The 24,519-nt window shown below is 39.6% G+C and overlaps 1 long non-coding RNA gene across 1 annotated transcript in view; it reads right to left on the bottom strand.

Annotated features, from left to right (window-relative positions):
- Window positions 1–7,374: 7,374 nt before the first annotated feature.
- LOC133243827 (uncharacterized) overlaps window positions 7,375–24,519 on the bottom strand; it is a 36,523-nt gene continuing 19,378 nt past the window's right edge. The window contains exons 2-3 of the long non-coding RNA XR_009735209.1: window positions 23,726–23,821; window positions 7,375–7,618 (exon numbers count right to left, since the gene is read on the bottom strand). This is a non-coding gene — a long non-coding RNA (uncharacterized LOC133243827). The remainder of the gene's footprint in view (window positions 7,619–23,725; window positions 23,822–24,519) is intronic.

Here is a 24,519-nt window from a genome sequence, read left to right on the forward strand (position 1 = left end):
GAGTATAAGAGAACAACTGTATCAAAGAAAGGTCTTAATCACCAAGATAACCATAATGGTGTGTTCACTCACATAGAGTAGACAGCCTGGGATGTGAAGCCAAGTGTATCTTAGGAAGAGTAACCACAAACAATGCTAGTGGAAGGGATATAATTGAAGTTGAGCTATTTCAAATTTTATTTTTTTGGTTTTTTTGCCAGGTAAAGTTCTTTTTTTATTTTATTTTTTTAATTTAAATTTATTTATTTTAATTGGCAGCTAATTATTTTACCATATTGTATTGGTTTGATGATGATCTTAAAATGTTGTTCTCAATGTGCCAGGAAATTTGTAAAACACATCAATGGCCACAGGACAAGAAAAGGTCAATTTCACTCTGATGCCAAAAATGAACAATGTGAAGAAATGTTCATACTACTGCACAATCGTGCTCATTTCATATGCTGGCAAGGTAATGCTCAAACTTCTTCAATCTAGGTTTCAACAATATGTGAACTGAGAACTTTCAAATGTACAAATTGGATTAGGAAAGGCAGAGGAACCAGAGATCAAATTGCCAACATTTCTTGGATCATAGAAAAAGCAGAGTGTATTTGATGTCATTTATTGCATTATTCATTATATATTGACTTTTTTTTTATATATTCTATGTCCTTGTTAAACCTTTCTTGCATTTTTTCAATCCTTGTCTCCAGGCTATTTATATGTGATTCCATTTTGATTTCAAGATTTTAGATCAATTTCACTATCAGTATTCAGAATTCTTTATCAGGTAGATTCCCTCTCTTCCCCTTTTGTTTTGTTTCATGGGCATTTATCCTGTTCCTCTACTGCTGGGTATTCCTCTGTCTCTTCATCTTGTTTTGGGGTGTCCTTTCTGTATTCTGGCAGTTTGTGGAGTTCTCTTTATTGTGGAGTTTCCTCACTGTGTGTGGGTTTGTACAGGTGGCTTGTCAAGGTTTCTTGGTTAGGGAAGCTTGTGGCAGTGTTCTGGTGGGTGGAGCCAGATTTCTTCTCTCTGGAACCCAAAGCAATTTATAGATTCAATGCGATCCCTATCAAGCTACCAACAGTATTCTTCACAGAGCTAGAACAAATAATTTCACAATTTGTATGGAAATACAAAAAACCTCGAATAGCCAAAGCAATCTTGAGAAAGAAGAATGGAACTGGAGGAATCAACCTGCCTGACTTCAGGCTCTACTACAAAGCCACAGTCATTAAGACAGTATAGTACTGGCACAAAGACAGAAATATAGATCAATGGAACAAAATAGAAAGTCCAGAGATAAATCCACACACCTATGGACATCTTATCTTTGACAAAGGAGGCAAGAATATACAATGTATTAAAGACAGTCTCTTTAACAAGTCGTGCTGGAAAACTGGTCAACCACTTGGAAAAGAATGAAACTAGAACACTTTCTAACACCATACACAAAAATAAACTCAAAATGGATTAAAGATCTAAACGTAAGACCAGAAACTATAAAACTCCTAGAGAAGAACATAGGCAAAACACTCTCTGACATATATCACAGCAGGATCCTCTATGACCCACCTCCCAGAATACTGGAAATAAATGCAAAAATAAAGAAATGGGACCTAATTAAACTTAAAAGCTTCTGCACAACAAAGGAAACTATAAGTAAGGTGAAAAGACAGCCTTCAGAATGGAAAAAAATAATAGCAAATGAAGCAACTGATAAACAACTAATCTCAAAAATATACAAGCAACTCCTACAGCTCAATTCTAGAAAAATAAATGACCCAATCAAAAAATGGGCCAAAGAACTAAACAGACATTTCTCCAAAGAAGACATACAGATGGCTAACAAACACATGAGAAGATGCTCAACATCACTCATTATCAGAGAAATGCAAATCAAGACCACTATGAGGTACCATTTCACGCCAGTCAGAATGGCTGCCATCCAAAAGTTTACAAGCAATAAATGTTGGAGAGGGTGTGGAGAAAAGGGAACCCTCTTACACTGTTGGTGGGAATGCAAACTAGTACAGCCACTATGGAGAACGGTGTGGAGATTCCTTAAAAAACTGGATATAGAACTGCCTTATGACCCAGTAATTCCACTGCTGGGCATACACACTGAGGAAATCATAATTGAAAGAGACACATGTACCCCAATGTTCATCACAGCACTGTTCATAATAGCCAGGACATGGAAGCAACCTAGATGTCCATCAGCAGATGAATGGATAAGAAAGTTGTGGTACATAAACACAATGCAGTATTACTCAGCCATTAAAAAGAATACACTTGAATCAGTTCTAATGAGGTGGAAGAAACTGGAGCCTATTATACAGAGTGAAGTAAGCCAGAAAGAAAAACACCAATACAGTATACTAGCGCATATATAAGGAATTTAGAAAGATGGTAACAATAACCCTATATCAGTTCAGTTCAGTTCGATGGCTCAGTCGTGTCCGACTCTTTGTAACCCCATGAATCACAGCACGCCATGCCTCCCTGTCCATCATCAACTCCCGGAGTTCACGTCCATCGGGTCAGTGATGCCATCCAGCCATCTCTTCCTCTGTCGTCCCCTTCTCCTCCTGCCCCCAATCCCTCACAGCATCAGAGTCTTTTCCAATGAGTCAACTCTTCGCATGAGGTGGCCAAAGTACTGCCGTTTCAGCTTTAGCATCATTCCTTCCAAAGAAATCCCAGGGCTGATCTCCTTCAGAATGCAATGGTTGGATCTCCTTGCAGTCCAAGGGACTCTCAAGAGTCTTCTCCAACGCCACAGTTCAAACGCATCAATTCTTTGGCGCTCAGCCTTCTTCACAGTCCAACTCTCACATCCATACATGACCACAGGAAAAACCATAGCCTTGACTAGACGGACCTTTGTTGGCAAAGTAATGTCTCTGTTTTTGAATATGCTATCTAGGTTGGTCATAACTTTCCTTCCAAGGAATAAGTGTCTTTTAATTTCATGGCTGCAGTCACCATCTGTAGTGATCTTGGAGCCCAAAAAAATAAAGTCTGACACTGTTTTCCCATCTATTTCCCATGAAGTGATGGGACCGGATGCCATGATCTTCATTTTCTGAATGTTGAGCTTGAAGCCAACTTTTTCACTCTCCACTTTCACTTTCATCAAGTGGTTTTTAGTTCCTCTCCACTTATTGCCATAAGGGTGGTGTCATCTGCATATCTTATTATGCAGATGTTATGCAGACATTATTGATATTTCTCCTGGCAATCTTGATTCTAGCTTGTGTTTCTTCCAGTCCAGTGTTTCTCATGATGTACTCTGCATGTAAGTTAAATAAACAGGTTGACAATATACAGCCTTGATGTACTCCTATACAAGACAACAAAAGAGACACTGATGTATAGAACAGTTTTTTGGACTCTGTGGAACAGGGAGAGGGTGGGATGATTTGGGAGAATGGCACTGAAACATTTTTAATATCATATATGAAACTAGTCGCCAGTACAGGTTCAATGCACGATACTGGATGCTTGGGGCTGGTGCACTGGGATGACCCAGAGGGATGGTACAGGGAGGGAGGAGGGTTCAGGATGGGGAACATGTGTAAACCTGTGGCAGATTCATGTTGATATATGGCAAAACCAATGCAATACTGTAAAGTTAAAAAATTAAATTAAATTAAAAAAAAGTTTTGTTTTTATTTCCTTTGCTCTAGGCAATGGGTCATAGAGGATCTTGTGACTTATTTTGGAGTGGTTATACCTATGTTTTATATTTTCTGATCGTACATTTACATCTGTAATCCATTTTGAGTTTATTTTTGAACATGATGTTAGATAATGTTCTAGTTTCTACACAAGTTGTCCAGTTTCTCCAGTAACATTTTTGGAGAAACTGTCTTTTTCTGTTGCATATTTTCGCCTCCATTGTCAAAGATAATGTGTGCATGAATTTATCTTTGGACTTTATATTTTGTTCCATTGGTCTATATTTCTATGCTTGTGCAAGTTTCATACTCTCCTGATATCTTTGTATTATAGTCTGAAGTCAGAAAGTTTGACTTCTCTAGTTCCATTCTTCTTTCTCAAAATTGCTTTGGCTCTTCGAGATCTTATGTGTTTCCATGCAAATCATAAAATAATTTGTTCTAGTTCTATGAAAAATATTTTTGGTAGTTTGAGAGGTATTGCATTGAATCTATTGATTGTTTTGGGTAGTATATTCATTTTAACTACATCAATTCATCCAATCCAAGAACATGATATGTTTCTCTATCTATTTGTGTTTTGATTTCTTTTATTTTTATTTATTTATTTTGCTTGTAAAACATGATGCTTGCTTTATTGAGTACAGATACATGGTACATTTGGGACAATAATGTATACTGATTTCTTTCATCAGTGCTTTTCTTTTATCTCTCTGGGAAAGTGAAAGTTGCCCAGTCATGTCCGACACTTTGCAATCCCATGGACTGTACAGTGTAGGGAATTTGGAATTCTCCAGGCCAGAGTACCTGAATGAGTTGCCTTTCTTTTCTCCAGAGGATCTTCCCAACCCAGATATCAAACACAGGTCTCACACATTGCAGGAGGATTCTTCACCAGCTAGGCCATAAGGGAAGCCCAAGAATACTATAGTTAGTAGCCTATCCCTTCTTCAGGGGGCCGTTCTGACCCAAGAATCAAACAGGAGTCTCCTGCATTGCAGGTAGCATCTTTAACAACTGAGCTATCAGGGAAATCCTTTGTCTGTTTATGAAAATTTATTTCTAGGTATTTTATTCATATCATTGCAATGGTGAACAGGATTGTTCCTTAATTTCTCTTCCTGATTTTTCATTATTAGTTTAGGAATATAAGGGTTTCTGGGTATTAATTTTATACCTTGCATATTTACTATATTCAATGATTAACTCCAGTAATTTTATGGTGGCATCTCTTGGATTTTCTGTGTAAAGGATAATATCATGTGCAAATAGAGTTTTACCTCTTCTTTACCAATGAGGATTTTTTAAAATATATTTTTCTTTGAAAGCTGGGTTAGAATTCCCAAAACTGGAAGTGGTGAGTGTGGGCATCCTTGTCTTAATGCTGATTTTAAAGAAACTTTAAGTTTTACATTATTTAGAATAATGTTTGCAGTGGTTTTGTCATATTTGGCTTTCATTATGTTGAGGTATGTTCCATCTACGCCTACTTTGGCAGAGTTTTTTTCATTAAAAAACTCTGAATTTTGTTAAATTCAAATTTTAATTTTGTGCTGTTTAGCGTCCAAATTATTTGTGTTTCTTCTAATATTTTTTTTCCTCTGTAGGTGATATCTGATCTAACAACATTGTGATCAGAAAAAATACTTGAAAAGATTATAATTTCTTGAAGTTTACCAAGGTTAGATATGGCCTTGGATGTGATCTGTCCTAGATACTGTTCCATTTGCACTTGAGAAAAAGGAGAAAAATGTGAAATCCATTCTTCTGGGGTGGAATGCCTTGTAGATATCAATTAGGTCAAACTGGTCTAATGTATCATCTAAAACTTGAGTTTTCCTTATTGATTTTCTGTCTGGATGATCTGTCCATGTTATGAGTGGAGTATTAAAATCACCCAACACTATTGGTTAGTCAATTTCTGCTGTAATTGTTATTGGCATTTGCCTCTTGTATTGAGGTGCTCCTAATTTGGGTGCATATAGCTTCTTCTTAGATTGACCCCTTGATTATTATGTAATGTAACCTTCTTTGTCTCTTATAGTGGTCTTTAATTAAAGTCCATTTATCTGATATGAGTATTGCTCCTCCCTCTTTCTTTCTCTCTCAATACTGTCTTCAAGAAAACTACCTCACAACTAGGGACACATACAGGCTGAAAATGATGGCCAGGAAAAAGCTATTTTGTGAAAATTGAGAGAGAAAGAAAGAGGGCACATGAAGGCACAGTCACAGGTGGGCCATATATCTCTTACACTTCCCAGGCCCAAGCCACTCAGGGTCTGTCATGTGCTAGGCATGCACAGTTCCAGGTTGGCTGTGTGTCTCCTGCACTTCCCAGTTCTGAGCTGCTCTGATTCCCAGGTGTTCTATGAAGGCCCAGTCCCAGTTGAGCCATGTATCTCCTGCTTTTCCCAGGCCCAAGCAGCCCAGACTCCCCAGTTCTCTGTCAGGGCGCAGTTCCAGGTGTGTTCTTTGCCTCCTGCACTTCCCAGGCCCTAGCTGCTCAGATTCCTGGGTGTTCCATGAATACTCAGTCCCAGTTGGCCATGGATCCCCTGCTCTTCCCAGACCCAAGTGGCCTGGTGTTCTGCCATAGCATATACCCAGGTAGGCTCTTTGTCTCATGAACTTCCCAGGCCCAAGCTGCTTATGTTCCAGGATGTGCCAGGGTACACTGTTCCAGAGAGCCACTCAGGTGCTCAGGATAGCTGTGACGTCAGAGTCTCTGGTGGGCCATCTTTTTCATGTACTGCTCAGGTTCAATCTGGTCAGTTTCTCAGATACTCCACAAGGATACAGTCCATGTTGAGCTGTGCATCTCCTCAGAGGAGTTGCTCTCAGGTTATGACAGTCTTGGCAGCTATAAACTGTCCCAGATCCCAGCAAGCCATGGTTAGCAGCTGCTCATGGATAGAGTCTGCTCACAGCTTGGCAGGAGATGCAGTCTCCTGGGCCTGAATGGCCATGGCCTTCTGCCTCTGGTTGTCAACATTCTGAATCTTTGCCTCCTGGAAGGGCCATAATGGAAGCTGGCTTGCTCTCCTTTGGTAAATACTAGGGCACAGTCTGTTCTGTGAGCAGGTCAGGGGTTGCAGTGTAGTCTTAGAGACTTCCCATGGGAACATTCCTTTCCTTTTTTTGTTTTTGTCTCTCTGGCATTCTGTGGTTCAGCCTACTACATCACATTAGTCTTCTCAGAGTGCCCTCAGGGCATTCAAACCCCATCTCTATTCTAAGGAATGAAGATGCAGACGGGCACCTCTGTACATAGCACCCACTCAGTGTGGATGGACATGAGACTCTGAGGCAATTTTCCACTGGTAATTGCCTTTTTGGCTTGAATTCTGAGGTGATTTTTTTTTGGAGGGGGTGGTTATATTACCCTCTGAGATTCCAAAGTGTCACACTGAATCAACCTCTGAGAGGGTTTCCTGTCGTATGGAAACTTCTCCTTCTCTAATTGTTTAAGATGAATGTTGTCAGATTCATGATCTCTGAAGAAGAAGATTTAACTTCAGGACCAGGAACCAGGATTGATCACTCAAGAGCTCTTGCATAGCAGAGTTTTATTAAAGTAAGAAAAGGGACAGAGAATGCTTCTGACATGGACATCAGAAGGGGGACAGAGAATGGCCCCCTTGCTAGTGTTAGCAAGGGAGTTACATACATTTTAATTTAGCTATAATAAATCAACAGAATGTCTCAAGTTTTTGAAAATTTTACCAGGACTACTCCCACAATTTACATTTTAGGATGTCAGGATTAGATTTTAACAATAGAAAGATCCTACCAGACCCACTCCCATAATACACCTTCTAAAATATTAGGATTAGTCAGTTTTTCAAGAAGGAGAAATCATCCTCATCATGATACATTGTTGATATATAATTCCAATAACAGAGTTCAAACTGACTTGTTTGTTGTGTATTCATCAGTTCCAGACTTCCTGAAAAAAAAAAAAAAACATTTTATGTGACTAAGACTAAGGAATATATACAAAAAAGAAGAAGAAGAAGAAGAAAAACCTGTTTGCCCTTTTCTCCTCCTTGAGAATTCCAGAACCCTATCTCCTTCTCAAGAACCCAGACACATTTCTCCTCTTTGGGGAGCCCAGACTTCTTATCAATCTGCCTAGGAATTGACTCTCTATCCCCAACACAAGTTCAGTTCAATTGCTCAGTTGTGTCTAACTATTTGTAACCCCAAGGACCGGGCTCCCCTGTCCATCACCAACTTCCATAGCTTGCTCATACTCATCTCCTTTGAGTAAGTGATGGAATAAATCTCATCCTCTGTCATCTGCTTCTCCTCCTGCCTTCAATCTTTCCAAGCACTGGGATCTTTTGCAAGAGTCAGTTCTTTGCATCAGGTAGCCAAAGTATTGTAGATTCAGCTTTAGCATCAGTCCTTCCAATAAATATTCAGGACTGAATTTCTTTATGACTGACTGATTTTATCTCCTTGCTGTTCAAGGGACTCTCAAGAGTCTTCTCCAACACCACACGTTAAAAGCATCAATTTTTCAGGGCTTTCTGTATAGTCCAACTCTCACATCCATACATGACTACTGGAAAAAAATTATAGCTTAGACTAGACAGACTTTTGTTGGCAAAGTAATGTCTCTTTTTAAATATGCTGTCTAAGTTGGTCATAGCTTTTCTTCCAAGAAGCAAGGGTCTTTTAATTTTATGCTGCAGCCACCATCTACAGTGAGTTTGGAGCCAAGAAAATAAAGTCTCTCGCTATTTACATTGTTTCCCCATCTGCTTGCCATGAAAATGATGGGACCGGATGCCATGATCTTCCTTTTTGAATGTTGAGTTTTAAGCCAGTTTTTTCACTCTCCTGTTTCACTTTCATCAAGAGGCTCTTTAGTTCCTCTTCACGTTCTGCCATATGGGTTTTGTTATCTGCATATCTGAGGTTACTGATATTTCTCCTGGCAATCTTGATTCCAGTTTGTGCTTCATCCAGTTTGGTATTTCATATGATGTGCTCTGCATCTAATTTAAATAAGCAGGGTTACAATTCAGAACCAGTCCATGTTGCATGTCTGGTTCTAGAACCAGGCTCTATCCCTAAATCCTTTGTCTCTCTTTTCTTGTTTATCTCTTCTCCTACATCATTATGAGCACACTGAATAGCCTTTCTGGGTATCTGGTGTCCTCTGCCAGCATATAGAACTTGTTTTGTGACAGTTACTCCACATGCTGACAATCTTTTGAGGTATTTACTGGGGAAAAATTGAACTCTTGTCATATTCCACTGCCATCCTAGGACCATTCTACCGAATTTATATGCAAAGGTATGCATTCTGCCACTGCTAAGCAAGTACTCTAAAGTAGACATACTGTCAATATAATACCATCAAGTACTATTGAGCTCACAGTGTAAAGCATGCAGTCAGCGAAGCTACTGAGCTCACCCTCGGTAGTATGCATCCATCAACTACTTAGTTTGCACTCTGAAGCATGCTTCTTAGCACTGTCATGCCCCAATCTGTGGCACTTATGCTACAACTAATGGTCTGACATTCATGAGTGTATGAACCACTACTCCTGATTATGCATGTAGCAACTACTGAGGTTGAAATCATGAGTTTGCATTCTGCTTTTACTGAGAACTGAATTAGAACAGGTGTGCTAATTAGCATGAAACATATAACTCTAGAGCATGAGTATCACAACCAAGTGTGCTGGCACTCTGGACCTGGCATGCCATAACGACTGAAAATGCAAGAAGCTTTTCACAACTACTGACCCCTGATTTCAAACCACTGCTGCTGCTAAGTCACTTCAGGAGTGTCCGACTCTGTGTGATGGCATAGACAGCAGCTCACCAGGCTCCCCTATCCCTGGGATTCTCCAGGCAAGAATACTGGAGTGGGTTGCCATTTCCTACTCCCATTTCAAACCATACATGCTACAAACACTGAGTTTGCATTCTGGAATACGTGCTTTTCAATACTGAGACAGCCATCTAGAGGCCACTCGCTGGAACTACTTAGTTTCCAATCTGGATCACCGTTTCTGCCACTATTGAGATTAAGGACATGATTTATAACAAGTGTGTTTCTGTCACTGACATTGCACAGTAAATCATACATCCCATCACTCCTGAACCGGGATTCTTGAGAATATGGCCTGCCACTACTGAGTCTGTCCCTAAAACATGCCTGTGGTAAGTATACATACACTTTTGATATATAACACTCTGGATCCTGCATCCCTGCACTACTGAAATTGCCTTCCCAAACAAGAGTTCATCACCTACTGAAATTTCACTCTAAAGCATAAATATCACGATAATTAACTTGTTGCCTTATGGGCAAGTCAGGCCACTACTCAACCTGTGCTATAGTTCAGGTGTGCCTAAACAATTTCTGAACTTGCATTCTGAAGTTTCCTTCTGGACACAACTGAGCCAGCACTCCTGTAGACAGAGTGAGTTTGAATACTGGAGGATGTGGTACACCTCTACTGGGCATGAGCTCAAGTGCAGACTTCTGGGCTCTGCTGAGAATATGCTCTAGTTGCACAGATGCCCAATTGCAAGTAATTGAACTTGCAATTGGGAATACAGATCCCATGACTATAGAGTGCACACATTTTAGCATGGGTTTTGCACTACTGAAGTTTACTCAGAAGCATATCTCCCAACGGGTCTGTGTGTGCCTTCTAGAGCCAACGTTCTGACACTACTGAGACTTTGCTGTAGCGTAAGAATGCCTGAACTACACAACTGCACACTGAATCATGCGTCCCAGCAATATAAATCCTGGTACTACAGCACATTTGTCACTTCCGAGTCCTTACACTAAGCAGGCATGGCACAGCTAGTGAGCATGTGGTCTAGAGCATGTGTGTGGCCATTACTAATTTTGCACTCTGAAGCATGTGTCTTGCCATGTGTAAGCACAGGCCCCAAAACACTCATGCTTCAGCTACTGATTTTGCACCCTTGTACACTGTTTTATCACTGCTGAGCCTGCCTTGTAGAGCATGAGTTCCACTACTACTAATCTTGTTCCATGGCCTGTATGCTTAAACTAGTGATCCCACATTCTGCAGCTGAAATTTGCTAATGACTTGTCTTGCCCTCTGTTGCATATTTCCCCCCACTATTCTTCCTGTACTCTAAAGCAGGTGTTCCAACTACTGAGGTTGCACTCTGGAGGACCTATTCCAGGTCAATGGGATCTGCATTGTAAAGCACATATCCTACCCATGAGTGATCTCTCATTCATGATCAACTGTGACCACTAGTGACCTTGAGTTCTGAAGCATTAAAGTCACTTCCTTGAGGTATTTCTCTAGGAGATGTGTGCAACAATTACTCCAGTGACATTTTATACCAGCCATTATACTGTTAGTGATCCAGCACTCTAGACTGTGCAAGTACATCTATGGATGACCTGCCACAACTACAGACCTGGTGTATACTTCATATTTCCTGCCTCAATTGATCATGTGTCACAACACACATATGCCACAACCCTTGTGCTTGCACTGTTGAGGACTTATCTTCCCACTACTGAGCTTGTGTGGCAGAACAGGCATATCACATTTTCTCAGTTTGATCTCTGGGTATGCATCCAAAAGTAAAAATCCAGTGCTCAAAAGAACATATCCCTCAATTACTGAGTCTGCACTCTTAAGCAAGTGTACTGCAACTCCTGAGACAACACTCTGAAGCACATGTAGAGCAGGCATGCTGCATCTGCTGAACTTAACTCTTCAGCATGCATCTCAACAGTGAAATACACTTTAGACATACCCCTGTTAATATAGACCCATGATCTAGAGCAGGCATTCTTCAAATACTGAATCTTTGCTTTAGAGATTTGTCTCCTGAGATTGTGCTTTTGAGGATTCTCCCCATCACTACCAAAACTGTGCTCTAGAGCAGACACGACACAAATAGGAGGATGGCACTTTGGAGCCTGCATACATCACTACTGTGTCTGAACTCTAGCATAGAAGTACTGAAACTACTTAGCTTGCAATCTGGAGCACACGTTCTGCCACTAGTGTGCTTGCATTTTAGAACAGGCTGTCTGAAGCTATCCCATTGGCAATGGCAACATGCATCCAGCCACTACTGAATGCACACTAGAGCATAGTTCCCACCACTATTGAGCGTGCACTCTAGCATAAGATGTCTAAAACTGCTCAGTTGCATAGTGGAGCATACCTTTTTCCACAACTGAACTTGCATTCTACATCAAATGTTACACAACTACTGATCTTGTGCTCTAGAATTGGCACACCATAAATAATTTTCTTAACATTTGAAGCATGTGTCTGGCCAACACTAAATCCATGCTTTAGATCAGGTGTGCTTAAATCACTGAGCTTGCCCTCGGGTGTATGTCTGAACTCACATTTTATAGCACACCTACTGCCACTGTGGATTCTATGCTCTAAAACTATTGTGAGATGAGAGAACATGATGGTGGAGCAGTAGGTGGATGTGGGGTACATCTCTCCATGGATACATCAGACATACACCTTCAGACACAGAAGAGTAATCAGAATAGCTGAAAGCAGACAGGAGTACCTGACCAATGGAAAAGAATATGTAGAACCACGCAAAACTCAGTAGGATGAAAGAACTGGGGCAGGGGGGGTGTGGTGAGGAAACAGGGGTGTTACTAGGACTGGTGGAGAAGGCAACGGCACCCCACTCCAGTACTCTTGCCTGGAAAATCCCATGGACAGAGGAGCCTGATAGACTGTAGTCCATGGGGTCGCTAAGAGTCGGACACGACTGAGCGACTTCACTTTCACTTTCATGCATTGGAGAAGGAAACGGGCAGCCCACTCCAGTGTTCTTGCCTGGAGAATCCGAGGGACGGGGGAGCATGGTGGGAGGCTATCTATGGGGTCGCAGAGAGTCAGACACGACTGAAGCGACTTAGCAGCAGCAGCAGCAGCAGCAGCAGTAGGATGGGATCTGCCCTGAGTAGGTGAAGAAACTGAAGCAGGGATCCAATCCTACACCGGAGCAATTGTTTTAATCATAGAATAAACATTTAAAGCTGAGAGTGAAACAGCTGATCTGTGGAAACCTAGATGCAATGAGAATCAGACAGTCCTTACTGCGGCCGTACATACTCCAGATAGATGGATGTGTTCCCTGAAAGACATGTTGGCTGGGAGCTGGAGTTTAGGGATTCTGGAGCAACCCCAGGGTGAGGGCTGCTGTTGACTGTAGCGAGATGGAGAGAGGGAGTGTGAGGGAGTAGACTGTGGTAGGATACACATGTGGAGGAACGCCAGGCAGCCATGGAAGCAAAGCAATATCGCTAAGTCACATAAAGGGGATGGAACAATCACCATAGCCTCTCTCTCCCCACATGCTAGCATCAGCACTTACTACAATAGAGCAGCTGGCCCATCAAATGCCTGACAGTGAAATACAGAGCAGGACACCAGCCGGGGTGCTCCTTTAAGTGCCTGATGCACAAAACTAGAGTAGAACCCCACTCACGATACTCCTTTAAGTGCCTGATGCACTGATCTACAGAGTAGGATCCCAGCCAGGGAGGGCTCTCTATGTGCTGACACATCGAACAACAGGGAGGGATCCCAGGCAAGGAAGCCTTCTAAGTGCCTCAATGGGTGGAACTAGGGAGAAAGACTGGCCAAAGAGGCCTTCTGATCGCCAGCTACAAGAAGCTCAAAAAAAGACTCTGATAGGGCCGTAACTCCTGTGGTCTAGTCAGTCTGTGTCCCTGCAACCCTGCACACTTGGCACCACCAGGCTCCCTGAAAGCCAAGCAGCTGCTCCACCTTCACAGTTAACTCTCACTGGGGAAGATGCCAAAGGTTAAAAAAAAAAATCTGGCAACTATTTGCACAGGATTGCTTCATTGGTGTGTAACTTTTTGTGGAACGCACGTCACCAATACAGAGAACAACCTCTAAAATACATATACTGCAACAACTGACCTTTTCCAGTTTGTTGCCACTGCTGAGTTTTCCAAGTTTCCTGGCATACTGAGTTAATCACTTTCAAAGCACTATCTTTTAGGATTTGAAATCGCTCAACTGGAGTTCCATATCTCCACTAGCTTTGTTTGTATTAATGCTTCCTAAGGCCCAGTTGACTTCACATTCCAGGATGTCTGGCTCTAGGTGAGTGATCACATCATCATGATTATCTGGATAATGAAGATCTTTTCTGTAAGAATTATACAGAAGAATTGTTTTCTGCATAGATTCTTGCCACCTCTTCTTAATATCTTCTGCTTTTCTCAGGTCCATACCATTTCTGTCCTTTATTGTGTCCATCTTCACATGAAATGTTCCCTTGGTATCTTTAATTTTCTTGAAGAGATCTCTAATCTTTCCCATTCTACTGTTCCCCTCTATTTCTTTGCATGGGTCACTAAGGAAGGCTTTCTTATCTCTCCTTGCTATTCTTTGGTACTCTGCATTCATATAGGTATATCTTCCCTTTTTTCCTTTGCCTTTTGCTTCTCTTCTTTTCTTAACTATTTGTAAGGCCTCCTCAGACAACCATTTTTCCTTTTTGCATTTATCTTCTTTGGGATAGTCTTGATCACTGCCTCTTGTACAATTTCATGAACCTCCATCCATAGTTCTTCAGCCACTATCAAATGTAATGCCTTAAATCTTTTGTCACTTCCACTGCATAATCATAAGGGATTTGATATAGATCATACCTGAATCATCTAGTGGTTTTCCCTAGTTTCTTCAATGTACGTCTAAGTCTATAACATTAGTCCCACAAATACTGAACTTTCACTCTGAACCTTCCTTCTTACAAGTATTTGGCCAACATTTTAGAGCACTTTTGCTGCATCTATTTATCTTCACTCTTAAACACATGTACCGTCACTCCTGAGAGGATGCTCAAGTGCATGCATTTAACTCCTACTGAGCCTATGCTCCAGAGTAGGCATGCCAATCTACTACTTAGACTATGATACCGAGGTCATGCTAAAACTGCATAGTTGCGATCTCAAGCTTATCTTCTTTGACTTTCAGTTTCTATACCAGCACACATGTTTTACCCCTCCTAAGCCAACTTTCTTGAATAGGTATGAAACAACTGTTGAGGTTGTATTCTGGAGCATGTCTGGCTATTTCTGAACTCACTTTTTAAAATTTCTTCATATTTATTTTAAAAAATGATTTATTTTAATTGGAATAGAATTACTATGCATTACTGTGATGGTGTTTGACATATACATCAACATGAATCAGCCACATGGATACATGTGTCCCCTATCCTGAACACAACACAAACCTCCCTTGTTACCCCATCCTTCTGGATTCTTCCACAGCACCAGAGTTGGGTGCATCTTTCATGCATTAAACTTGCACTGGTCATCTCTTTTATATATAGTAATATACCTGTTTCAATGCTATTTTCTCAAATCATCCCATCTTTGAATTCTCCCACTGAGTCTAAGAGCCTGTTCTTTATATGTGCATCTCCTTTACTAGCCTCCATGTAGATCACTGTTACTGCCTTCCTAAATCCCATATATTATTAAAAAATATATGTCTCTCTATTTCTGACTTTTTTTCACTCTGAATAATAGGCTGTAGGTTGAATGACCTCATTAAAAGTGACACAAATATATACCTTTCTGTAGCTGACTAATATTCCATTTGTATATATACCACAACATCCTTATTTATTCATCTGCTGATGTACATCTAGATTACTTCCATGTCCTAGCTATTGTAAAGAGTATTGAAATACATATTGGGTATATGTGCCTCTTTCAATTCTAATTCCCTCTGGGTATATGCCAAGAAGTGGGGTTGCTGGGTCATATGACAGTTCTATTCCAAGTTTCTCAAGGAATCTCCAAACTGTTCGGCATACAGGTAGTAGCAGTTTGTGTTACCACCAAGAGTGTAATAGGGTTACCTTTTCTCCATACCCTTTCCAGGATTTCTTGCTTGTAGAATTTCTGGTGATGGCCATTGTGAACAGTGTGAGATGACAACTCATTGCAATTTTGATTTTCATTTCTCTAATAATGAATGATGCTAAGCATATTTTATGTGTTTGTTAGCCATCTGTATATCTTTAAAGAAATGTCTGTTTAGGGCTTTTGTCCCCTTTTAATTAGGCTATTCACATTTCTGATATTGAGTTGAATGAGCTGCTGGTATATTTTAGAGATTAACTTTTTGTCAGTTGTTTCATTTGCTATTGATTTTATGCCATTCTGAGGGCTGACTTTTCACCATTCTTATCATTCTCCAAAAGCTTTAATGTTTAATTAGGTCTCATTTATTGTTGTTTCCATTACTCTGGAGGGTGGGTAATAGAGGATCTTGCTGTGGTTTATGCAGAGGTTTATGTTATGCTTATGCTTACATATAATACTTTTACAGTTTCTAGTCTTACATTCGGCGAAGGCAATGGCACCCCACTCCATTACTCTTGCCTGGAAAATCCCATGGACGGAGGAGCCTGGTAGGCTGCAGTCCATGGGGTTGCTAAGAGTCAGACACAACTGAGCGACTTCACTTTCACTTTTCAATTTCATGCATTGGAGAAGGAAATGGCGACCCACTCCAGTGTTCTTGCCTGGAGAACCCCAGGGATGGCAGAGCCTGGTGGGCTGCCGTTTGTGGGGTTGCACAGAGTCAGACACGACTGAAGTGGTTTAGCAGCAGCAGCAGCAGTCATCTTACATTTAGGTCTGTAAACCATTTTGAATTTATTTTGCTTATGGTATTAGAAAGCATTCTAGTTTCATTCTTTTACAAATAGTTGACCAGTTTCCTGAGCACCACTTGCTGAAGAGACTGTCATTTCTCCATTATATATTTTCACCTCCTTTGTCAAAAATAAGGTATCCATGGATGCATGGATTTATCCCTGGACTTTCTATTTAGTTTCATCAATCTATATTCTGTTGTGTCAGGACTATGCTGTCTTGATGACTGTAACTTTGTAGCATAATCTGGAGTCAGAAAGGTTGATTCCTTCAGTTGCATTCTACTTTCTGGAGACTGCTTTGGTTATTCAGGGTCTTTTGCAATTCCATACAAATTATGGAAATATCAGTTCTAGTTTTGTGAAAAATACCTTTGGTAGTTTGATAAAAGTTGCAATGACTCTATAGATTGCTTTGGAAAGTATATTCCTTTTCACTATATTGATTTTTCCAATCCAAGAACAATGTATATTTATCCAAATATTTATGTTATCTTTGATTTCTTTCATAATTTTTATGTTTTTCTTTATATAAGTCTTTTGTCTCTTTAAGTAAATTTATTCCTAAATATTTTATTCTTTTCATTGCAATGGTGACTGTGATTTGTCCCTCAATTTCTCTTCCTGTTTTTTTTCTGGTTAGTGTATAGGAACACAAAGGATTTCTGTGAAACAATTTTATATCCTGCAATTTTACTATATTCATGGATCTGTCCTAGTCATTTTCTGATGGTGTCTTTAGGATTTTCTACATAGAGTTTATGTTATTTTCAAATAGCATGAGTTTTAATTCTTCTTTTTCAATCTGGATTTCTTTTATTTCTTTTTCTACTCTGATTGTTGTGGCAAAGTTAAGCTGAATAGTAGTGGTGAAAATTCAAGCTCTTTCTTTTTTCCAGATTTTAGAGGAAATGCTTTCAATGTTTTGCCTTGAGGATAACGCTTCCTGTGGGTCTGTCATATATGGTCTAATTTGTTCAGGTATTTTTCTTCTATGTATACCTTCTGGAGAGTTTTTACCATAAATTGGTGTTGAATTTTGTCAATGATCATATGGCTTTTATAATTCAACTTGCTGATATGATGCATCACATTTATTGATTTGTGACTATTGAAGAATCCTTGCATCTCTGGGATAAAGCCTACTTGATCATGATGTATGATGTTTCTGATATGCTACTGCATTCTGTTTGCCTGAATTTTGTTGCAGATTTTTACATATATGTTCCTCAGTGATTTGACCTGTTTTCCTCCTTTTTATTTTCTTTCTTTCTTCTTCTTCTTTTTTTTTTTAATCGCATCTTATTCTACTTTTGTTATCAGGGCGATGATAGTGACTTACAATGGGCGTGGTAAGAAGGCAGTGGCAACCCATTCCAGCACTCTTGCCCAGAAAATCCCATGGGCAGAGGAGCCTGGTAGACTGCAGTCCATGGGGTCGCGAAGAGTCGGACATGACTGAGTGACTTCACTTTCACTTTTCACTTTCATGCATTGGAGAAAGAAATGGCAACCCACTCCAATGTTCTTGCCTGGAGAATCCCAGGGATGGGGGAACCTGGTGGGCTGCCGTCTCTGAGGTCGCACAGAGTTGGACACGACTGAAGCGACTTAGCAGCAGCAGCAGCAGGGAATTTTCCTTTCTCTGAAAATTTGTGCAAGAGTTTGAATAGGATGGATGTTATATCTTCTCTCTCTCTCTCTCTCTCTCTCTCTCTATATATATATATATATATATATATATATATATATATAGAAACTAAGCCACGCCCATGGGGCAACCCAAGATGGATGGGTCATGGTGGAGAGATCTGACAGAATGTGGTCCACTGGAGAAGGGAATGGCAAACCACTTCAGTATTCTTGCCTTGAGAACCCCATGAACAGTATGAAAAGGCAAAATGATAGGATACTGAAAGAGAAACTCCCCAGGTCAGTAGGTGCCCAATATGCTACTGGAGATCAGTGGAGAAATAACTCCAGAAAGAATGAAGGGAAGGAGCCAAAGCCAAAACAATACCCGACTGTGGATGTGACTGGTGATAGAAGCAAGGTCTGATGCTGTAAAGAGCCATATTGCATAGGAACCTGGAATGTCAGGTCCATGAATCAAATTGGAAGTGGTCAAACAAGAGATGGCAAGAGTGAATGCCGACATTCTAGGAATCAGCAAACTGAAATGGACTGGAATGGGTGAATTTAACTCAGATGACCATTGTATCTACTACTGCAGGCAGGAATCCCTCAGAAGAAATGGAGTGGCCATCATGGTCAAAAAAAGAGTCCAAAATGCAGTACTTGGATGCAATCTCAAAAACGACAGAATAACCTCTGTTCGTTTCCAAGGCAAACCATTCAATATCACAGTAATCCAAGTCTATGCCCCAACCAGTAATAATGAAGAAGCTGAAGTTGAATGGTTCTATTAAGACCTACAAGACCTTTTAGAACTAACACCCCAAAAAGATGTCCTTTTCATTATAGGGGACTGGAATGCAAAAGTAGGAAGTCAAGAAACACCTGGAGTAACAGGCAAATTTGGCCTTGGAATACAGAATGAAGCAGGGCAAAGACTAATAGAGTTTTGCCAAGAAAATGCACTGATCATAACACCCTCTTCCAACAACACAAGAGAAAACTCTAGACATGGACATCACCAGATGGTCAACACCGAAATCAGATTTATTATATTCTTTGCAGCCAAAGATGGAGAAGCTCTATACAGTCAGCAAAAACAAGGCCAGGAGCTGACTGTGGCTCAGACCATGAACTCCTTATTGCCAAATGCAGGCTTAAATTGAAGAAAGTAGGGAAAACCACTAGACATTCAGGTATGACCTAAATCAAATCCCTTATGATTATACAGTGGAAGTGAAAAATAGATTTAAGAGCCTAGATCTGATAGATAGCATGCCTGATGAACTATGGAATGAGGTTCAGGACATTGTACAGGAGAGAGGGATGAAGACCATTCCCATAGAAAAGAAATGCAAAAAAGCAAAACGGCTGTCTGGGGAGGCCTTACAAATAGCTGTGAAAAGAAGAGAAGCAAAAAGCCAAGGAGAAAAGGAAAGATATAAGCATCTGAATGCAGAGTTCCAAAGAATAGTAAGAAGAGATAAGAAAGCCTTCTTCAGCAATCAATGCAAAGAAATAGAGGAAAACAACAGAATGGGAAAGACTAGGGATCTCTTCAAGAAAATCAGAGATACCAAATGAACATTTCATGCAAAGATGAGCTTGATAAAGGACAGAAATGGTATGGACCTAACAGAAGCAGAAGATATTTAGAAGAGATGGCAAGAATACACAGAAGAACTGTACAAAAAAGATCTTCATGACCCAGATAATCACAATGGTGTGATCATTGACCTAGAGCCAGATATCCTGGAATATGAAGTCAAGTGGGCCGTAGAAAGCATCACTACGAACAAAGCTAGTGGAGGTGATGGAATTCCAGTTGAGCTATTCCAAATCCTGAAAGAAGATGCTGTGAAAGTGCTGCACTTAAATGCCAGCAAATTTGGAAAACTCAGCAGTGGCCACAGGACCGGAAAAGGTCAGTTTTCATTCCAATCCCAAAGAAAGGCAATTCCAAAGAATGCTCAAACTACCGCACAATTGCACTCATCTCACACGCTAGTAAAGTAATGCTCAAAATTCTCCAAGCCAGGCTTCAGCAATATGTGAACCGTGAACTTCCAGATGTTCAAGCTGGTTTTAGAAAAGGCAGAGGAACCAGAGATCAAATTGCCAACATCTGTTGGATTATAGAAAAAGCAAGAGCGTTCCAGAAAAAACATCTATTTCTGCTTTATTGATTATGCCAAAGCCTTTGACTGTGTGGATCACAATAAACTGTGGAAAATTCCTCAAGAGATGGAAATACCAGACCACCTGATCTGTCTCTTGAGAAATTTGTATGCAGGTCAGGAAGCAACATTTAGAACTGGACATGGAACAACAGACTGGTTCCAAACAGGAAAAGGAGTTCATCAAGGCTGTATATTGTCACCCTGTTTATTTAACTTCTATGCAGAGTACATTATGAGAAACGCTGGACTGGAAGAAACACAAACCGGAATCAAGATTGCCGGGAGAAATATCAATACCGTCAGATATGCAGATGACACTACCCTTATGGCAGAAAGTGAAGAGGAACTCAAAAGCCTCTTGATCAAAGTGAAAGTGGAGAGTGAAAAAGTTGGCTTAAAGCTCAACATTCAGAAAACGAAGATCATGGCATCCGGTCCCACCACTTCATGGGAAATAGTTGGGGAAACAGTAGAAATAATGTCAGACTTTATTTTTCTGGGCTCCAAAATCACTGCAGATGGTGACTGCAGCCATGAAATTAAAAGACACTTACTCCTTGGAAGGAAAGTTATGACCAACCTAGATAGCATATTCAAAAGCAAGACATTACTTTGCCAACAAAAGTTCATCTAGTCAAGGCTATGGTTTTTCCTGTGGTCATGTATGGATGTGAGAGTTGGACTGTGAAGAAGGCTGAGCACTGAAGAATTGATGCTTTTGAACTGTGGTGATGGAGAAGACTCTTGAGAGTCCCTTAGACTGCAAGGAGATCCAACCAGTCCATTCTGAAGGAGATGAGTCCTGGGATTTCTTTGGAAGGAATGATGCTAAAGCTGAAACTCCAGTATTTTGGCCACCTCATGCGAAGTCAACTCATGCGAAGCATTGACTCACTGGAAAAGACTCTGATGCTAGGAGGGATTGGGGACAGGAAGATAAGGGGATGAGAGAGGATGAGATGGCTGGATGGCATCACCAACTCGATGGAAGTGAGTTTGAGTGAACTCTGGGTGTTGGTGATGGACAGGGAGGCCTGGCATGCTCTGATTCATGGGGTCGCAAAGAGTCGGACATGACTGAGCAACTGAACTGAACTGAACTAAGCTGAAGCAACTGATATATAATTAATCTCAAAAATATACAAGCAACTCCTGAAGCTCCCTTCCAGGAAAATAAACGACCCAATGAAAAAATGGGCCAAATAACTAAACAGACATTTCTCCAAAGAAGACATATGGATGGCTAAGAAATACATAAAAAGATGCTCAACGTCACTCATTATCAGAGAAATGCAAATCAAAACCACAACGAGGTACCATTTCATGCCAATCAGATTAGTTGTGCTCCAAAAGTCTACAAGCAATAAATGCTGGAGAGGGTGTGGAGAAAAGTGAACCCTCTTACACTGTTGGTGGGAATGCAAACTAGTACAGCCACTATGGAGAACACTGTGGAGATTCCTTAAAATAAATAAATAAATAAAAAACCTGGAAATAGAACTGCCATACGACCCAGCAATCCCACTGCTGGGCATACACACCGAGGAAACCAGAATTGAAAGAGACACATGTACCCCATTGTTCATCACAGCACTGTTTCTAATAGCCAGGACATGGAAGCAACCTAGATGTCCATCAGCAGATGAATGGATAAGAAATCTGTGGTACATATACACAATGGAGTATTACTCAGCCATTGAAAAGAATACATTTCAATCAGTTCTAATGAGGTGGATGAAACTAAAGCCTATTATACAGAATGAAGTTAGCCAGAAAGAAAAACACCAATAGAATAAACTAACACATATATGTGGAATTTAGAAAAATAGTAACAATAACTATGTATGTGAGAATGCAAAAGAGACACAATGTATAGAACAGTCTCTTGGACTCTGTAGGAGAGAGCCAGGGTGGAATGATTTGGGAGAGTGGCACTTAAACATGTATAATATCATATGTCAAATGAACTGCCAGTCCAGGTTTGATGCATGATACAGGATGCTCGGTGTTTGTGCACTGGGATAACCAGGAGGGATGGTATGAGGAGGGAGGAGGCAGAGGGGTTCAGGATGGGGCACACGTGTATACCTGTGGCAGATTCATATTTATGTATGGCAAAACCAATACAATATTGTAAAGCAATTAGACTCCAATTAAAATAAATATATTTATATTAAAAATAAATAAAATAAAATTGTGTCCAACGTGAGGAGAGCAACAGCGTTCTTTGAACAATATCTCTAAGTAAATGAGAGTTGCGATTTTATGGGTTCAAGGTGTCCTCATAAGTATGAGCCCTACCTCTTATTACAGAAAGTATAGTGGAAGATGAGCTAGATTAAAGGAGAGCTTTTCAGCAACAGGATCTGAATTGTTCAGCCAGAAAGTTATTAAGTAATGTAGGGCTTCCCAAACAGTTCATTTAAGATCTTGGGAGCAAGCAATGAGTTTGGTCAACTAAATAAAGTTGCCTAAAATTATATTTTGACATATATACACCTGTGTGTGCATGAGTGTGTGTATAAAAAAAGTGCAATGGCTTTTAATTCCTGTTAGGTATAATAGAAATGGAAAAAATTAAAACCCAAATGTAGAATGATTCAAAAGTATAGTTACCAAAGCACAAAGTAGGGAAGGGAAGGAGGGAGGAGGGAGGAGGGTTCAGGATGGGGAACACATGTATACCTGTGGCGGATTCATTTTGATATTTGGCAAAACTAATACAATTATGTAAAGTTTAAAAATAAAAAAAAATTAGAAAAAAAAAAGAAGTTTAGGATTAATATACACACTACTATATATAAAATATATAACCAACAAGGACCTACTTTATAATACTAGGAACTGTACTTAATATTTTGTAATAATCTATAAGGGAAAAGAATCTGAAAAAGAATATATATGTATATATGTATATGCATATGAATCATTTTGCTGTACACCTGAAACTAACACAACATTGTAAATCAGCCAGACTTCAATAAAAAATAAAATAAAATTTAAAAATAAATTAATTTTACAATTAAAATATACCAGTAATTAAGTTTAAAAAAATCTGTGTTTTGTCCGTAAGATGTCCAGTGATGGGTACTCCACATGTTTATGGAAAATTATGAACAGCCACAAAGTTTTCAAACCTTTTAGAAAAACCCTCAGACATATTACCCTCTGTTTATCTTCTCTCTCAATTGAAAGTACATCATAGTGTACTTCTATCACGATGCCTGTATCTTCCTCCTAATTAAAGAAATATTAATATGCTATGGAATTGAGATTTTAAAAAAAGTCTACTCAGTTGTTGAATATATGTAAGTGGAAATACTTCAAAATATTTTTTTCTTGGCTGCATGTAAAATATGAGGACTCTTTTATATCACTCACCTCTCTGCTTTTAATAAAGATCTACCAATTTTCAAATGTTTGTCCAGTTTATGACAAAATTAGATGGATATATAAATATATATACATATTTATATACAAATATATATAATATAGAGATATGTTTTCATAACAGAAAATATTGATACCAAGATTAGATTTCAAAATTATTTCCAACTCCATGCTCCATCTCAACAGGAAATAGCCAAAGTTCTTGCTGATTCACACTCCAAGAGCTGGGAAACCTGAAAAAGAAATCGAACCTGCAACTGAGATTTTCTGTCACATTTATGATCGAGCTCTAAGTCCAACACTTTATTTCCTTTCCTGTTCTAAGCAGTCCCTTCTTAAGATTGAAAAGTATGAAAACTGAGAGAGAGAGGTAGGAGATTGTAGACCTCTTCGTGTTCAAAAGTAATTTTAATCAGCAAAGCTATAAAAGACAGAATCTAAGGATAATAATCAAGTGATAGAGAATAATAATGATTTAGCCATTAAGCAAATTCAAGGGTCTTTAGTTCCTCCTCAAGGGCCATCAATAACATCCTGAGCAATATCCTGCGAACAGATTTAGAGGTGCTGAAGCCCCAACCAGGCTGAAAGTTAAGTACATAGACCACAGAGTAGTTGAAACCAGACAGTTGATAGATTTTATTGCACAGAAGCCAGTAGACCAAGTTTGCTTGGGTAACAGTACTGAATATGAAAAATGTGTGTATAGAAGGGTGATAAATCACTTTTATTTCAGAAACCAAGTAGATTTATTGATGTGATTTTTCTGTGTAAAAATTCTTTAGGAATGAGATTTTGCATGCTTCATGGTTTTGGTTACTATTTCTGTAAGCAGTCTGTATTTTTATTTTTATTTTTTTAATTTTTATTTATTTATTTTTTTAAACTTTACATAATTGTATTAGTTTTGCCAAATATCATAATGAATCCG

Source organism: Bos javanicus, chromosome Y (assembly GCF_032452875.1).
Source record: "Bos javanicus breed banteng chromosome Y, ARS-OSU_banteng_1.0, whole genome shotgun sequence".
Taxonomy (NCBI): Eukaryota; Metazoa; Chordata; class Mammalia; order Artiodactyla; family Bovidae; genus Bos; species Bos javanicus.